Here is a 16795-nt window from a genome sequence, read left to right as displayed (position 1 = left end):
CTCCTTTGACAAGCAGCTGTTTGCTGCAAAGCAGGCAGATGTTAATTCCATAGGCATCCATGAAATTTTCTCTATTTACAAGTGTGCAGTGTGAGCCCTGGAACATGAAGTTTCACATGTGAATCACTTCATCGGATCGTGGCTTTAGGATAAGTGTAGCAGATTAGTAGCGCCCATACCAAGTTTATGATAAGAAATTTTACAGACAATATGCAGGGCACCACTACACCATGTGGGAGTGCCTCAGGGAGCAGTGTGCAGCACCAGGGCTACACGTGGCCCCCACCAGTGGCACTGCACCAGGCACCACCTGGAATCATTTGCAGCCTCAACAAAAACCTCAGCACATTGCCCCATTACCAATGGCAGCAATCGCTGAGTCCAGGAAGTTTGCAGGATTTGAATGTAACAAATGGACATTATACTAAAAGTAAATGGATTTATGTTCTACAATAATGTTCAGGAAGGGCTGCAGACTCTGTCCTGCACGTACCTGAGGCTCGTCCTGGAGCTACCCCCTGTAACTAGGCAGGCATGACTTTCAACACCTGATTTTTTTCCCGATTAACCAGGAAACTGGTTGTTACAGAAGAAAACAGTCGGTCACCCTAAACGTTAAACTCTAAAATAACAAAGTTAAGAAAATGTAAAGTACCATTTATAAGGAGACCTGGGTAGACAGCCCTTCTCCAATAGCTTTTTCCTTCAGACACACAGAAGGAGAGACCATTTCAGTGCAGTTGTTGCTACAGTGTCACTGCTGCTCAGTGAGGCCCCAGCAGATTCTCAGCACATTCCATCCCTGGGTCCTCTCGGGGCAAAGGCTGTGTGTGGGTCACTGAAGTAATCCTGGAGCCCCCCCATCCTGCCCTAGCCACTGGGTCTGCAGCATGGGAGATAAAATATAGTTTTTGCATTAAAAAAAAAAAAAAAATGTTGTGCTAAAGGGACGTACCTCAGAACTCACAATACAAGGGAACATTTTGTCTGTGGTTAAAGAATAGGGATAGTACTAGTCTGTGAAAGAATGTTGTTTGTAAGCGCTATCAGAAGCAGTCTGGTTGATGTGTTAGTTCACATACATTCCTCCCTTGAAAAGATCACTGGGGGAAGGAGCAAAAAGTAACAGCTTTAAAACACACATCTGCACCCACAACGGCACAAGAAAAGACAAACTGATCTGGCAAATACATGACAGGATGCATAAACAATCAATACTAAAATGCTAAAATTACAAAATAAACAAAAGAGTTAGGCAAAGCAGATTATAACAACCAAAAGAAAATAGATAAAAAGCTTAACCATATCCCAGGCTCACTTACAAAACTCAAGCAGAACAGATCTCTAGAAAACATCCTTCCCCACTCGTAGCCAGCTCTTAAAAGGGTCTAGGAGAGGTGGAGCCAAGCTCCACCCCTTCTGGCAGCACAGGTGAACTGCCTTCACCTGTGCTCCTCTGGCTGACTCATTGCTTGCCTCAGGTAATCAATCAGAGGTTCAGGCTATGACTCAGCAGTTCCCACACAGGATCCAAATTACAGGCACTGATAATCAGGTAGGACCCCAGCTTGGTAATGAAAATTACCAATCTGGGGAGATTTTTGGAGGTGGGAGGCTCGGTAGTCCCTCCGATGATAGGTATGTGGCCTACTGAAATTGTGGTCAACACTCCAATCTTTATTGCTAAAGGGACCTCCATCACATCCCTATGGCAGATCAAGACTCCTCCTTTGGGGCCTGATATAGTTATGCAGCCGCAGATATCAGGCCAGAAGGTATGGTACAGGTGGCTAGGGTATGCCCCAGTTCAAGCAGGAGTGTTGACCCAGGATAGAAATATGGCCTGTATCTTGCCCTGGAGGGTAGACCTTCCTTTCCTGGTACCTCTGAAACATCTGCATTACTCTGTGAGTCTTTGAGCCTCTAGGATCACTGGAAGGAGCAAAATGCCATCTAAGCATTCCAGTGCTGCTATCAGATCATGTGTGACACTCAGTGATGTTCTACATGGAACTGATGGAGCATAGGATGGGACTGTACCTCACAACTTTGTACCTCCAGTAACACCATCGAGCACTGGCCTGTGAAAGACCACAAACTTTCACCAATCATCACTTGTCTTAAAATAGTGTCAACAGACATTGCAACAGGAAAATTGTATAAGCATCGTGAGGTGTCAGATTTCTGTATCAGGGAGGACTCACCCTCTAGTTAACACAATCATTGGTTCATACTGTGAAGGGAAAGAGTGTATGGGAACTATTGAATCACAGCCTGAACCTCTGATTGATCACCTGAGGCAAGCAATGAGTCAGCCACGGGAGCACAGGTGAAAGCAAATCACCTGTGCTGACAGAAAGAGTGGAGCCTGGCTCCACCTCCCCTAGACCCCAATTAAGAGCTGACTGCCACTAAGAAAGGATTTCTTTCTGGAAATCCACCCCTTCTGTCAGCACAGGTGAATTGCCTTCACCTGTGCTCCTCTGGCTGACTCATGGCTCGCCTCAGGTGATCAATCAGAGGTTCAGGCCTTGACTCAGCAGTTCCCATACACTCCACCCCTTCATGGCGTGAACCAATGATCAGGTTGACTAAAGGGTAAGCCTTCCCTAATACAGAGATCTGCTATATTGTGATGCTTATACAGTTTTCATCGTGATGCATGTTGGTACAATTCAAGACGAGTGATGATCAGCGAATGTCCATGTTGTTTTATGGGCCAGTGCTCGATGATGTGACTGGAGACATGCGGCTGTGAGGTACAGGTCTGTTCTATGTTCCATCAGTCCCATGTAGACCATCACTGGGTGTTGTATGTGATCTGACATCAACACTGGAACGCTTGATGGCATTTCATTCCTTCCGGGGATTCCGAAGGCTCACAGACTCACGGGGAGTAATACAGATGTTTCACAGGTACCAGGAGGGGAAGGTCTGCTCTCCAGGGCAAGATACAGGCCGTATTTCTGTCTTGGGTCAACACTTCCGCTTGTACTGGGACATATCCTGGCTGCCTGTAGCACACCTTCTGGACGGATGTCTGCAGCTGCATAAATATACCAGGCACGAAAGGAGGTATCCTGATCTGCCACAGGGACATGATGGGGGTCCCTTTAGCAATGAAAATCGGAGTGTTGACCACAATCTCAGTAGGCCATATACTTATTACTGGAGGGACTACTGAACCTCCCACCTCTAACAATCTCCTCTGTATGGGAACTGCTGAGTCACGGCCTGAACCTCTGATTGATCACCTGAGGCGAGCCATGAGTCAGCCAGAGGAGCACAGGTGAAGGCAATTTACCTGTGCTGCAAGAAGGGGGGGAGCCTGGCTCCACCCCTTCTAGACCTATTTAAGAGCTGGCTACCGGGGGAATGATCTTTTCTGGAGATTGACTTTTCTGGTGTTTTGTCGGTGAGCCCAGCATGAGGGTAAGCTTTCTATTTATTTTCTTTTGTTTTCATTGTTCCCTTTGTCTAACTCCCTTAACATCTGTTGATTGTGTTTGTTTTTTTTTGTTTTTTTTTTTTTTTTTTTTAAGGTGTAAGTAGGTTATATCTCAAGGGTCCTGCCTGCACCTTCTAAGGCCGTTTTGTTTTATAGACAGCCTGACCCAAATTCTCAGGGGCAGGGAGCAGAAAATTATTTTTGTTACCAATCTGGTGTCTTAACTGATGATTAGTGCCCAAGATTTGGATCCTTAGTGGGGTGGTCTGTATTGTTTGCGGCATTCTTTGGGTGCTGGGTCTGTTGCTTTGGGGTCTTTCATTCAGGTTAGGAACTGCCATTCGATGTTATTTTCTTTTGCCCCACGCTGTATTATTGTACCAGTAAAATGAGTCTCTTGGTCGCTCTCAATGACTTGAAGTGTCCTGTAGGCAGGCATCAGTTTAGTGAGTGCCTTGATGGTATATGCCTGGTTTGCTTTCAGTACGGGATAGGCCTGCTGTGGCCCACTTGCAGTGTCAACACAGGTCAGGGCATATCTTGTCTTCTCAGAGTAAGGAAGGGGCCCGATGTAATTGGCCTGCTATTGCTGGAGAGGATTGTGTCCCCTAGCAAGATGGGCTGTTGTTTTGGGCAATGATCTCGGTCTCGTTTTGGTGTATGTGTTGCAATTTTGGTATGCTTGGACAATATCGGATAGTTGTATAGGCAGTCCCCATGCTTTAGTAGCTGCCCACATTGTCTTCTGTGCCGCTTGCCATAGCTTCTGATGTAACCAACTGTCTCGTTTCAATTTACAGGAGGGAGAGGAGGTTCTTTTATTATCTATATACCTGGTGTGAGATTAAGAACAACGGTTCAAATTTGGGTCTGACCAGTTTATTACAAGTCTTAATCAGGGGAAGTGGGGAAGGGGAGGATGGGTACTATTATGAATTAGTGTAATGGGGATGGGAAGGAGGGCGATAGAAAAGATGAAAAAGAAGAAGCTAGGAGTCGTTATAGGAAGCAAGTGGGACATAGTCACCACCATGGATCTAGTGAGGTACATAGTTCAGTCTTTGTTCTTCAGTAGTGGTGGGTCGTCAGGCAGCGTTTTATTGACGACGGGAAGAGTGATTAATGACGGCCATGGTGATGATGGCCCTTTTCAATGCTTTCAAAGCAGTTGAGTCAGCTGTCTTTGTAGTGACAGCTCAAATCCAAAGTGGTCGCATCAGCTCTCCTTTGAGTGACAGCTCAAACCCAAGGTGGTTGAGTCAGTTCTCCTTGCGGTGGCAGCTTCTGGCTCTGGGATCTCAGCAGAAACTCCTTTGTTCTTATCTTTCTGGCCTTGCCAGCAGATAAGAGGAAGCAGGGAGGCACCAACTTGTATCTTGCCTTCACAGGATACAATGGCATCATCCCCCAGCCTCCCATACTAAGTTGGAGCGATTTAGTCACAGGCCAGATCTTCTGCCAGTGAACACTCCTGAGCACTCTCTTCCACTCTTCTACAGAGCAAGCAGCTCTGGGGGAAGGGGCTTTCAAAAGTTCCCAAAGCGATATCGATGGTCACACAGTTAGCACCCATCACTTGCTTCCTTGACAAGTCACTCAGAGTCTTATCACAAGAAAAACCTTAGGACGCAAGCTTTGAGCCCAAAAACAAGGAAGGATTCTCACGCCAACGGGCAATGTTCTCAGATGGTGAATTCTCAATCCATCGAACTCAGGCCAGCGTGTCGGCTTCATAGTTTCCCAGTGACTGTAGGGGCTGATGACCAGTAACATGGTAGACACGTACAGTCCTGTATTTGACCGTATTCCATATGTCTAACCTCATGTCTTTGCCCCAGATTGGTCGGGTGTGGATAGTCCATTCCTGGGTGGCCCACTGTGCCATCCAAAGAGTGAGCCCCGGTACACAGCCCAACCATCTGTACAGATGTTCAGGTTACCATCACCGGGTTCCTTGGTTATAGCCATCCACACAGCTCGCAGTTCTGCCCATTGGCTGCTCTGACCAAAATGGTGCACAGATGGCAGTACTGCACCAACAGGGATTCCTTGTTTCTCATTTGTAAGTTGGTTTGTCATCTAGAGAATTGGGGAGTGATTGTTGGAGATGGAGAGGTCAGCTCGTCCTCATTGAATGTCGACTCACTGATAATGAAGCTCTGGAAAAGAGACCAGTTGACCATTATAGGCCAGTCAGCCTCTCCTCTGTCCCTGGAAAGGTGATGGAACAGCTTGTGCTGGATGTCATCTCCAGACAACTGGAAGAAGAGGAGGTTATCAGGAGTAGTCAGCACGGGTTCACCGGGGGAGATCGTGCTTGACCAACCTGGTAGCCTTCTATGATGTTGTCTCTGGCTGGGTGGATGGGGGGAGAGCAATGGATGTAGTCTACCTTGATTTCAGCAAGGCATTTGATACTGTCCCCCACGACATCCTTATAACAAAGCTGAGGAAGTGTGGGAGATGAGTAGACAGTGAGGTGGGTTGAGAACTGGCTGACTGGCAGAGCACAGAGGGTCATTGTTGGTGGTGCAGAGTCCGGTTGGAGGCCTGTAACTAGCGGTGTTCTTCAGGGGTCTGTGCTGGGTCTGGTCTTGTTCAACATCTTCATCAATGACCTTGATGAGAGGATAGTGGCCACCCTCAGCAAGTTTGCTGATGATACGAAGTTGGGTAGATTGGCAGACATGCCTGAAGGCTGTGCTGCCATTCAGCAAGACCTGGACAGGCTGGAGAGCTGGGCAAAAAAAAAAAAAACAAAAACAAAAAAAAAAACGATGAGGTTTAACAAAAGCATGTGTAGAGTCTTGCATCTGGGGAGGAATAATTCCATGCACTACTACAGGTTGGGGATGACCTGCTGGAGGGGAGCTCTGCGGAGAGGGACCTGGGTGTCCTGGTGGACAACAGGTTGGCCATGAGCCAGCAGTGTGCCCTTGTGGCCAAGAGGGCCAATGGCGTACTGGGGTGCATTAAAAAGAGCGTGTCCAGCAGGTCGAGGGAGGTGATCCTCCCCCTCTGCTCTGCCTTGGTAAGACCTCATCTGGAGTACTGCGTCCAGTTCTGGGCTCCCCAGTACAAAAAAGACAGGGATCTCTTGGAAAGAGTCCAGCGGAAGGCCACGAAGATGGTGAAGGGCCTGGAGCATCTTTCTTATGAAGAAAGGCTGAGTGAACTGGGTCTGTTCAGCCTTGAGAAAAGGAGACTGAGAGGGGACCTGATCCAGGTCTATAAATATGTAAGGTGTGGGGGGCAGAATGGCGAGGCCGGACTCTTTTCAGTGGTGAGTGGAGACAGGACAAGGGGAAACGGCCGGAAACTGCAGCATAGGAAGTTCCGCACAAATGTGCGCAAGAACTTCTTTACAGTGAGGGTGACGGAGCACTGGAACAGGCTGCCCAGGGAGGTGGTGGAGTCTCCTTCTCTGGAGATGTTCAAGACCTGCCTGGATGCCTACCTGTGTGACCTGCTGTAGGGAACCTGCTTTGGCAGGGGGGTTGGACTTGATCTCTGGAGGTCCCTTCCAACCCCTACAATTCTGTGATTCTGTGAGACAGAAGGTCTGAATAAACAGGGATGTTTTGTATCTAGCCATAAGATAAACTCTCTGCTGATTATGAAGACTTGTTATGGAATTTGCTTGCTTTCTAGACAATGGATTGTTAGTGGAAATGTGCTGAATATGTGTGTTAGAATATAAAAAGGCTTGCTTGAGAAGTAGAAGGATCATCATGATCATGATTGTCACAGCAATAAAGTAATCTTCGTAGCATGAGAACCCCCTGTCGTGTTGCTAACTCACGACAAGTGATCAGCAAAACTTACCTTTTAACAGCCCCATATGGCCAGTGAATAAAAGCCATCAGAGAACGCAGGCTGGTGGACTACCGCATCTTGAATGAAGTCGTACCCCCAATGACTGCTGCTGTACCAGACATGCTAGAAATCGAGTATGATCTGGAGTCAAAAGCATGAATTAAGGAAATTAAGTTAGGTTAAACTTATGTGCCTTCATGGGGTGTTGAATGGGCAGCTGCAAATTTGACCTGGCTAAGCCAGGTTATCTCTGCTGATAGCAGATGCTGTTCTACAGACGTAGAAAATTAGTGTAGATAGTGGGTCTCCTGTTTTTCCAAATAACATCATTAGCTCCCCTATCTCTGGAATGTGAGACGATAGACTAAAACAGCAAACCACAAATTAACAAAAAAGCAGCGGATTCGTGAATGGAGTTGTGACCAATGAGATGACCAACCAGAGCCAGCCAAACATCCTCCCTCCGAACCCAATTTCAAGAAAATAACACAATGACCTTAATTGGATAGAGCACTGAGAGAGATGCATGTGTAAAAGAGCTGAGACTTGGGGCAAAGGAGGGATGTGAATCATTTTGGGGACTCACTGTAGTAACCCAGCCTTTTCTTGTACATCTAATGCTTAAGTAAGAAGCTTGCTCTTTAAGTATGTGCCTTTCTCGCCCTCCGGTATGCAGGTGAGGTGGGAATATCCCCCCTGCATGCAGTGTGTGTGCAGCACTGATAAAACATACGTGCATTATTACTACTCTGTGGTTATAGAGTTTGATTTCTGCACATCAAGCAGCCAAGCGGTATGCCAACACTGACATTGCTAATGGCTTGTTCTCAATTCTTCTGGCCGCAGAATGTAGGCCTCAATTGGTTTTCAACTGGACGGGCGTTTGGTATACCTGGAATTGTTTGCCCCAGGGGTGGAAACATAGTCCAACCGTTTGCCATGAGTTGATCCAAACTGCACTGGAACAGGGAGGTGCTCCTGAGCACTTACAGTACATTGATGACAATATTGTGTGGGGCAATACAGCAGGGGAAGTTTACAAGAAAGGAGAGAGAATAATCGACATCATCCTGCATGCTGGTTTTGCTATTAAGAAAAATAAAGTGAAAGGACCTGCCCAGGAAATTCAGTTCCTAGGTATAAAGTGGCAAGATGGATGTTGTCACATCCCAATGGATGTGATCGACAAAATCACTGCCATGTCCCTGCCCACGAATAAGAAAGAGACACAATCTTTTCAGGGCGTAGTGGGTTTTTGGAGAATGCATGTTCCAAACTACAGCCTCATTGTAAGCCCCCTTTATCAGGTGATGCGGAAGAAGAATGATTTTGTGTGGGGTCCTGAGCAGCAGCAGGCTTTTGAGCAGATTAAGCAGGAGATAACCCGTGCTGTGGCCCTAGGGCCAGTACAGACGGGACAGGGTATAAAGAACATCCTCTACACTGCTGCTGGAGAGAAAGGCCCCACTTGGAGTTTGTGGCAAAGAGCCTCAGGAGAGACCCGAGGCCGACCCCTGGGATTCTAGAGTCGGGCGTATAGAGGGTCTGAAGAGCGCTACACTCCAACTGAAAGGGAAATCTTAGCTGCGTATGAGGGGGTTCGGGCTGCTTCTGAAGTAGTCGTTACTGAAACACAGCTCCTTCTGACACCTCAACTGCCAGTGCTGAACTGGATGTTAAAGGGAAAGGTTCCCTCCACCCATCATGCTACTGATGCCACTTGGATTATGTGGATTGTGATGATTACGCAGTGTGCACGTATGGGGAACCTCAGCCATCCAGGAATCTTGGAGGTGATCATGGACTGGCCTGAAAGTAAAAAGTTTGGAACATCGCCAGGAGAAGTATCATGTGCTAAAGAGGCCCCACCATACAATGAACTACCAGAAAATGAAATTTGCTCTGTTCACTGATGGATTGTGCCGTATTGTGGGGAAGCATCGCCGGTGGAAAGCTGTGGTGTGGAGCCCTACCCGACAAGTTGCAGAGGTTGCTGAAGCTAAAGGAGAATCGAGCAAATTTGCGGAGGTAAAGGCTGTCCAACTGGCCTTAGATGTTGCTGAATGGGAGAGGTGGCCGATGCCTTATCTTTCTACTGACTCATGGATAGTGGCAAATGCCTTATGGGGTTGGTTACAGCAGTGGAACAGAATAACTGGCAGTGGAGGGGTGTGAGTATCCTTTGTTTTTTTTGGCTCAAAGCTTGCTTCCTGAGGTATTTCTTGTGGTAAGATTCTGAGTGACTTGTCAAGGAGGCAAGTGATGGGTGCTAACTGTGTGGCAATCGATATCGCTTTGGGAACTTTTGAAAGCCCCTTCCCCCAGAGCTGCTTGCTCTGTAGAAGAGCGGAAGAGAGTGCTCAGGAGTGTTCACTGGCAGAAGATCTGGCCTGTGACTAAATCGCTCCAGCTTAGTATGGGAGGCTGGGGGATGATGCCATTGTATCCTGTGAAGGCAAGATACAAGTTGGTGCCTCCCTGCTTCCTCTTATCTGCTGGCAAGGCCAGAAAGATAAGAGCAAAGGAGTTTCCTGCTGAGGCCCCAGAGCCAGAAGCTGCCACCGCAAGGAGAACTGACTCAACCACCTTGGGTTTGAGCTGTCACTCCAAAGATAGCTGATTCAACCATTTTGAAGCATTGAAAAAGGGCCATCATCACCATGGTCGTTGACCTTCGTCATCAATAGAACAACAATGCCTGACGACCCGCCACTACTGAGGACCAAAGACAGAACTACAAACCTTGCTGGATCCATGGTGGTGACTATGTCCCTCTTGCTGCCTATAAAGACTCCTTGCTTCTTCTTTTCTATTTTTTCTGTTGCCCTCCTTCCCTTCCCCATTACCCTAATTCATAATAGTGTCTGCCCTCCCTTTTCCCATTTCCCTAATTAAGATGTGTAATAAACTGGTTGGACCAACATTTGAACCATTGTTTCTTAATCTCACACCGGGTATATAGATAATAAAAGAACCTCATTTCCCTCCTATAAATTGGAGCAAGACATTTATTTAATGGCGTAGTCGGCAGGATACCCGCTGTCAGTGTTGTCCTTCCAGATATAGTTTGAAACCTTTTTTTTCTGTGTGCACCTCCTGGAGTTGCAAGGAGTGATAGTTTTGAAAATTTAGACATGAGTCCTTCTCCAGGAATACCGCTCCGTATTCTGAAACTTTACCTTTTATGTGTGTACCTCTCGGGGACGTATTTTGAATACTTGCATTTTGTCTAATACGTGTGTGCCTCCTCAGGAAGACCTCTCTGGTTATTTTGGTTATTTGGTAACTGAAGTGCAAACCTTGAACTTTTTTTTTTTTTGTGTGTGTGTGTCTGTATGCACGCACCTCTTGGGGAAGTGAGTAAGTGATATTTTGTTACTTAAATGTGTGTGCCTCTCCAAGAAATTATATTTACTCTATTGAAACCTAGAAAGTGTTGCTTTAGCTTCGCATTTTTTTGTGCTCCCCCAAAGTAAGGGAGGAGTGACTGGAGCATTTGCATTTGTTTAGGTGTGGTGTATCTCCCTGGGAGGAGCAGTGAGGAGTAACTGAGCTTTTGAATACGTGTACCTCCTCCTTCCTTAGTGTAGATCTTTCATTGTATTAAGAAATGAGTAACAGTATTGCCAGTATGAAAAGTGAAGATGTGTTATTTGACCTTTTAGACAAGCATGGTGCTCGTCCCTCTTTATCAGGGGTGGACTGGGCACGCCAGAATTGGCATAATTTGCAGAGTGTTTCGGACCGCATTAGTGTCTTACAGAATGAGGCTCGTACACGAGCTGGAAAAGGAAAATCGTTTATTTGTGCTGTACTCGGGGCTGCTTTAAAAGCTGCCGTGGAGTTCCGAAATGAAAAGCATTTGGCAGAACTCCAAACCATAGAAGCACTACAGGAATTGGTTAGAGTTATACAAGAATTGGTAAAAACTCTGCAGAATCAAATAGTTAATCTCGAGGAACAATTAGAGAGAAACGTAATTCGGCTTTGTTGCAAATGGCTTTTAAGGAACTGCTAACGTGTAAGCATGCCAGCCATACCGTCACCCACAGTTTGCCTCGAGAAAAAACTTTTCCTCAGGTGGAACTACCAGGAATGAAGGAAAGGCTAGATAAATTAGAAACTCCAATAGCCCCATTGCATCCTTTGATTAAAAACTGAATGCACGTTCGATAACAGTGAGGATCTAGATCCTCTAATGAATGTTAAGGAAATTCCCTTCTCAGCCACTGATATAGCGAAATTGAAGAAAGATTTCAGCCGCTCTCCAAAGGAATCAGAGACAGAATATGTATGGAGGGTGAGTCTCACTGGTGACGACCAGATTTGGTTAACAGAAAAGGAAGCAGAAGGTTATTGGGGACCAGGAGTATTTTTAACTACTGGCAACAGTCGTGCTCCCTGGTCATTAACACAAAGGGCTGCCTATTGGGCAGGTGGTCTCAACCCTTTAGAACGGGGAGACCCTCTTGCCATTACTGGAACAACTGATCAGTTAGAGAGTGTTCAAAAGGCTGCTTGTCTCCAAATGATGTATGATAGAAAGCTGCAGCTGTACCATGAATCACCTATGATGATGCCTGTCGATCCTGAAAGAATGACCCCTCTAATTAGGGGGCTTCCAGAGTCGTTAAAACCTATAGGTATTCAACTGCAAGGAAAAATGCAGGTAATGCCTCAGGGAGAGAGAGCCCGTAATGCCTCAGGGAGAGAGAGCCCGGCCAGTGTTAGAAGGAACTGTAACCCCCAACCATCTGCAGTCAGGAAACAAAGCATGGACGTGGTGAGAAGTTGCCCAAGAGTTAATTAACTATGGAAGGAAATATGGGCCAGTGGTTTCTTCCTCCACTAAATTTGAGCCAAGGTGTTGGTAATAATCCAAGTAATTTTGTCAGGACGGTATCTCTGATAAAAGCAGAATTTATTCGCGATTGCAACATCGGGCGTCCCACAAGTAGGAGCGCGCCTATGGACACAACATGACAGCCTTTATACCCTGTTTTCTCCCCCTTGCCTCCCCCCTCCCCTGTTTCCCAATGGCTGGGTACTCCAGGTTCACGATCTTATCAGGTTTACATTTGCTATTTACTTGTTAATTTATTTGTTATCTGGTGCCAGTCAGTAGTCATCCTGTTGTTTCCAAGACGTCTCGGTGCTCTCCTTGTCCTATTGATATGGTGATTTTCTTTAAAGTCATCATCGTTAAACAAAGAGCACTGGGGGGTGATGTCAGGCCTTCCCAATGTCTCTTCAGCCGCTTCCTTGGACATGCCATGATTTGTTCTTTGGTTTGCTCTCGTGCAGGATATTCTTGCAGTGTATGTGACAAAATATACATATATACACCTATATACAGAGTATGCGTTCCTGGGAAGGTTCATCTATGCGATAAGTGATGTAAACTTATCAGAGATCTTCCCCAAGTTAAGTAGAGGGACTCCCAAAAAGAACTATGATAGCGGAGATCATAAAATAAAAATAATATTATACAATTCTAATGCAGAAACAACACTTGATTCTCACAAAGGGAAGTAAGACTTGCAGCAGTCAGCCTTGCCCCCAGGCCTCCTAGCCCAAAGCTCAGTGGGACTGGAAGGGTCTCATTGTCAGTAAAAACAGGTAGGCAAAATATTGATCATAAACGTAATTGTCTCTGGACACTGGGCTGGCAAAAGGGTATTCCACAAGATTTGATGAATGGATTACCCACTGTCAGGTTAGAGAAATTAGTTAACTGGTGGCCAGAACAAAAGCTCCAGAATCTCGAGGAAAGCAAAACCCCAGGTCCTAGGGTCTCTCCCAGGGAACCTGAACGGTTCTCCAAGCTGTCATGGTTTTATCATTTTTGGTCATCTGTATTCCACACCATAGCATCATGTAATGCACTGGGAGTGGGGTTTGATATCTGCCGAATGTTCGTCCGTCGGAGAAGAACTACATTTCCCCAGGAGACTTTGTGGTCAGCAAGGGGATATAACTCCAAGCAAGGTCACCTGATCTTTCTTCTTCGCCGTCTGCGCTTCGCCGTCTGTACTTCAGTCACTCAACTGGACTGCACTTCTCACCCCAGCATTGTGGTGAGGTCTATACAATTCAAACAGACTCTCTCTCTCTCTCTCTCTCTCTCTCTCTCTCTCTCTCTCTCTCTCTCTCTCATTGTATTTTACTAATACTATATTTAGTAAAATCATTTGTTTCAACTCAGATCAGTGCTGTTGTTTTCAAGTATTTTGGGGTCCCCTGCTTCCCCTTTCCCAGAGGCGCGGACCCGCAGACCGTGACCGCCCTGCTGGTCACGGAACTGGGCCGGACCAGCCCATAAACCGTTAACACAAGCCATTAGAAAACTGATGTCTTCGCCCCTCCCAAGTGAGCAGGGTGGGGGCGGTGTAGGGTGCTTGCATTAGAAAGCTCACAACAAAGGGAAGCAAGATCCTCGATTTAACACCTTCTGCCAAAGGCCTCACCATTCTTGCCAGTTATCCCTGTGAGTCACGACCCAGTGGCTGATAAGCCAGGGAAGCACTCTTACCTCCCTGGACAGACTGTGTCAATTGACTCAGCTAGCCTGAGGCCAGTTTCCCTAACCTTAACAGGATCCCTTAACAGATATGCTTGGAAGGCTAAAGACACCCCGAAAAAGGAATATGAAATCAACACTTGCTGGATTGTTCCCTCGTATTTTTTTTTTACCCTATTAACAAAGCCCAAAAAGGGCAAGTCGGTGTATTGTTTTATTTAACAGAAGATCCCCATGGGACCTTGAGAGAACACAAAAAGGCTAATAGCTGACTTTATTTATTTGTGTTTTGTGACAGAAATACTGAAGATTCAATCATGCTAGAATACTGAATGTATCTCTTAGTTACATTTTTTGGTTGCAATAGTGTTATGTTTTGTGTTGTTATGGGTATGGGTGGTGATTGGTATCAGTCCATGGATCTGTTAAACTTCACAACTGGGTTCAGGGTTTTTTACAGGTCATCCTGGCTTACTGGTACTCCCTGCACAGTGATGCCATTTCTTTTGACCCCTTCTTTCACCCCTTTTTACCAAACTGATTATGATTTGCATGTAACTCCTCCTCAGTGTTTCCAAATTCCTAACAAACTGGGAAATGAATCAAGGGACCCATCTAATATCTGTTAGATGTGGTCACAAAAGAAATCTATCAGAAAGCCTTTTGCACTGATGCTTTTCAGTGTCACACCAGTCCAAGAGTTCCATCCAAAACATGGTTGTTGGAAAGCGTCTAAGTTATAGTAAGAGATGTGTATGTTTCTGGGATTACCCCTCTTTAAAGGTTTGTACTGTGGGGGTATCCTGCACTCACTGTCCTGTGAAAAGTTCTGGGGACTGTAACAATACTTGAACTTGCCAAACTAATATTTATATCTCTCAGCATTTGAATTGCTTTGGAAATGCTCTAGTGTAAAGTTCTTGAAACACTAAATCATCTTAGAAAACATTACATGGCAAGTCCACATATTGTCAAATTAGACTAGATACACTTTTCGTGAATTAACTGAAGTGTAATACTGTAGGGCTATTCGTAAACACCACAACCTCTACTGAAAAATTCCCATCTGGATCCTGGCTTACACTGGGAGTTCCTAGGTTGGGAAAGCAGCTGACACAAATACCTACGTTTGTTTTACTTATTTGTTTATTAATATTGGTTATTGTTAAATGTATGGTAATTGCTAAATGTATGGTTGTCTCTTTTCACTTTCTACCTTTAATTCGTCATGTAACATTCATGTCACCACTCCTGAGGTATCACCGAGTGGTGTCTGTGGCAAACTGAATGATTCTAATTGTTGTCTAAAGATTGATGATAATGGTAAAGTTATTAAACAAATTGCCCAGGGTATACTGAAAATAGCCCGTGTTCCTGTCCAAACCTGGAAAGGCCTGTGAGAATCAAGTGTTGTTTCTGCATTAGAATTGTGTAATATTATTTTTATTTTATGATCTCTGCTATCATAGTTCCCAGGAACACACTCTGTATATAGGTGTATATATGTATATTTTGTCATACACACTGCAAGAATATCCTGCACGAGAGCAAACCAGAGAACAAGTCGTGGCATGCCCGAGGAAGCACCTGAAGAGACATTGGGAAGGCCTGACATCATCCCCCAGTGCTCTTTGTTTAACGATGATGACTTTAAAGAAAATCACCATATCAATAGGACAAGGAGAGCACGGAGACACCTTGGAAACAACAGGATGACTACTGACTGGCACCAGATAACAAATAAATTAACAAGTAAATAGCAAATGTAAACCTTCTGATAAGATTGTGAACCTGGAGTACCCAGCCGTTGGGGAAACAGGGGAGGGGAAATGCAAGGGGGAGAAAACAGGGTATAAAGGCTGTCATGTTGTGTCCATAGGAGCGCTCCTACTTGCAGGACGCCCGCCATTGCAATCGCGAATAAATTCTGCTTTTATCAGAGATACCGTCCTGACAAAATTACTTGGATTATTTCCAACAATTTGGGGGCTCGTCCGGGAGAATTATCGCCTCTTTGAGAGTTTCCCTACTGCCCTGCACAGGATAGGTGCACCCCGCTGATTTCACCGGTCCTGTCTGGGTGGTGGGGTGACTCCTTGGTACGGCCGATAAAAATCCGAGACTGTTTCATAAAGGATGGACTCTGTAGAAGCCAAGGGGCAGGTAGGCACGGGTGTTGGCCATTGCGACCCGGTAACTTCGTGCCCGGACCAAGGTAAGGGCATTGAACTCTTTCCTTGGGGGTTGGTTGAGACTCTTTGAGTGTGTGTGACTGAGACTCGCTGTCAGTGCGAAGCGAGTGCTGAGTCCCGACCTGCGGTTCCGCTGTCCCGTGAGGGGCACGGCCAGGGATGGACGAAGCGGCTGTGTTGGTGAAAGGAAGAGTCTCGGGAGGGAGCTGTTGGTGTGCGGTACCCTGTGCACTTGACGAAGTGTCAGCAGTACACCCCTATTAATCCGAGATAGGAGTATAGTACTCCTGAGGGATTGGGCCCAAAATCCGAGAATCAGAGTGTGGTAACCTGTGAGCTGGGGAGTTCACAGTAGCATTCTGGAGGGATGGGTAATAGGAGTTCCCGAGAGCAGGGGAAAAAGGTCCCCGGAATGGTGCCTAGAGAGAGCCAGCCCCTTGGGAGAAGTGTTTCAAAATTGGAAAGTAATCCCAAAACTAGGAAAAGAACAGGAAAAAAAAAATGTTTAACTACTGTATACAGTAGAGAGCCACTACAGGGAAAATCATGATTTTGACCAAAATAGGAGTCTGAAGAAAATTGGGCCTATCAGACTTTGTATTTATATGTAAACAGTAAGACTCCTTTTTCTGAAACAGAATTGGCTTAGGTCGCTTAGTAAGTGCAAGAAGTAAAGAAATGTTCCTCGCGAGGAGTCCAAGTTCAAAGGAAATGGGAAAGAGAAGCAGAAAGATCATAAATGGGATCCCTTAGGTAACTTCCCCCCTTTAATTTCTAAAGCTGTGCAATTTCTAAAGCGGCGGTGACCTCTCCAGAGGA

The sequence above is a fragment of the Lagopus muta genome (genome assembly GCF_023343835.1).
Source record: "Lagopus muta isolate bLagMut1 chromosome W unlocalized genomic scaffold, bLagMut1 primary SUPER_W_unloc_1, whole genome shotgun sequence".
Lineage (NCBI taxonomy): Eukaryota > Metazoa > Chordata > Aves > Galliformes > Phasianidae > Lagopus > Lagopus muta.
This window is presented reverse-complemented; position numbering follows the sequence as displayed.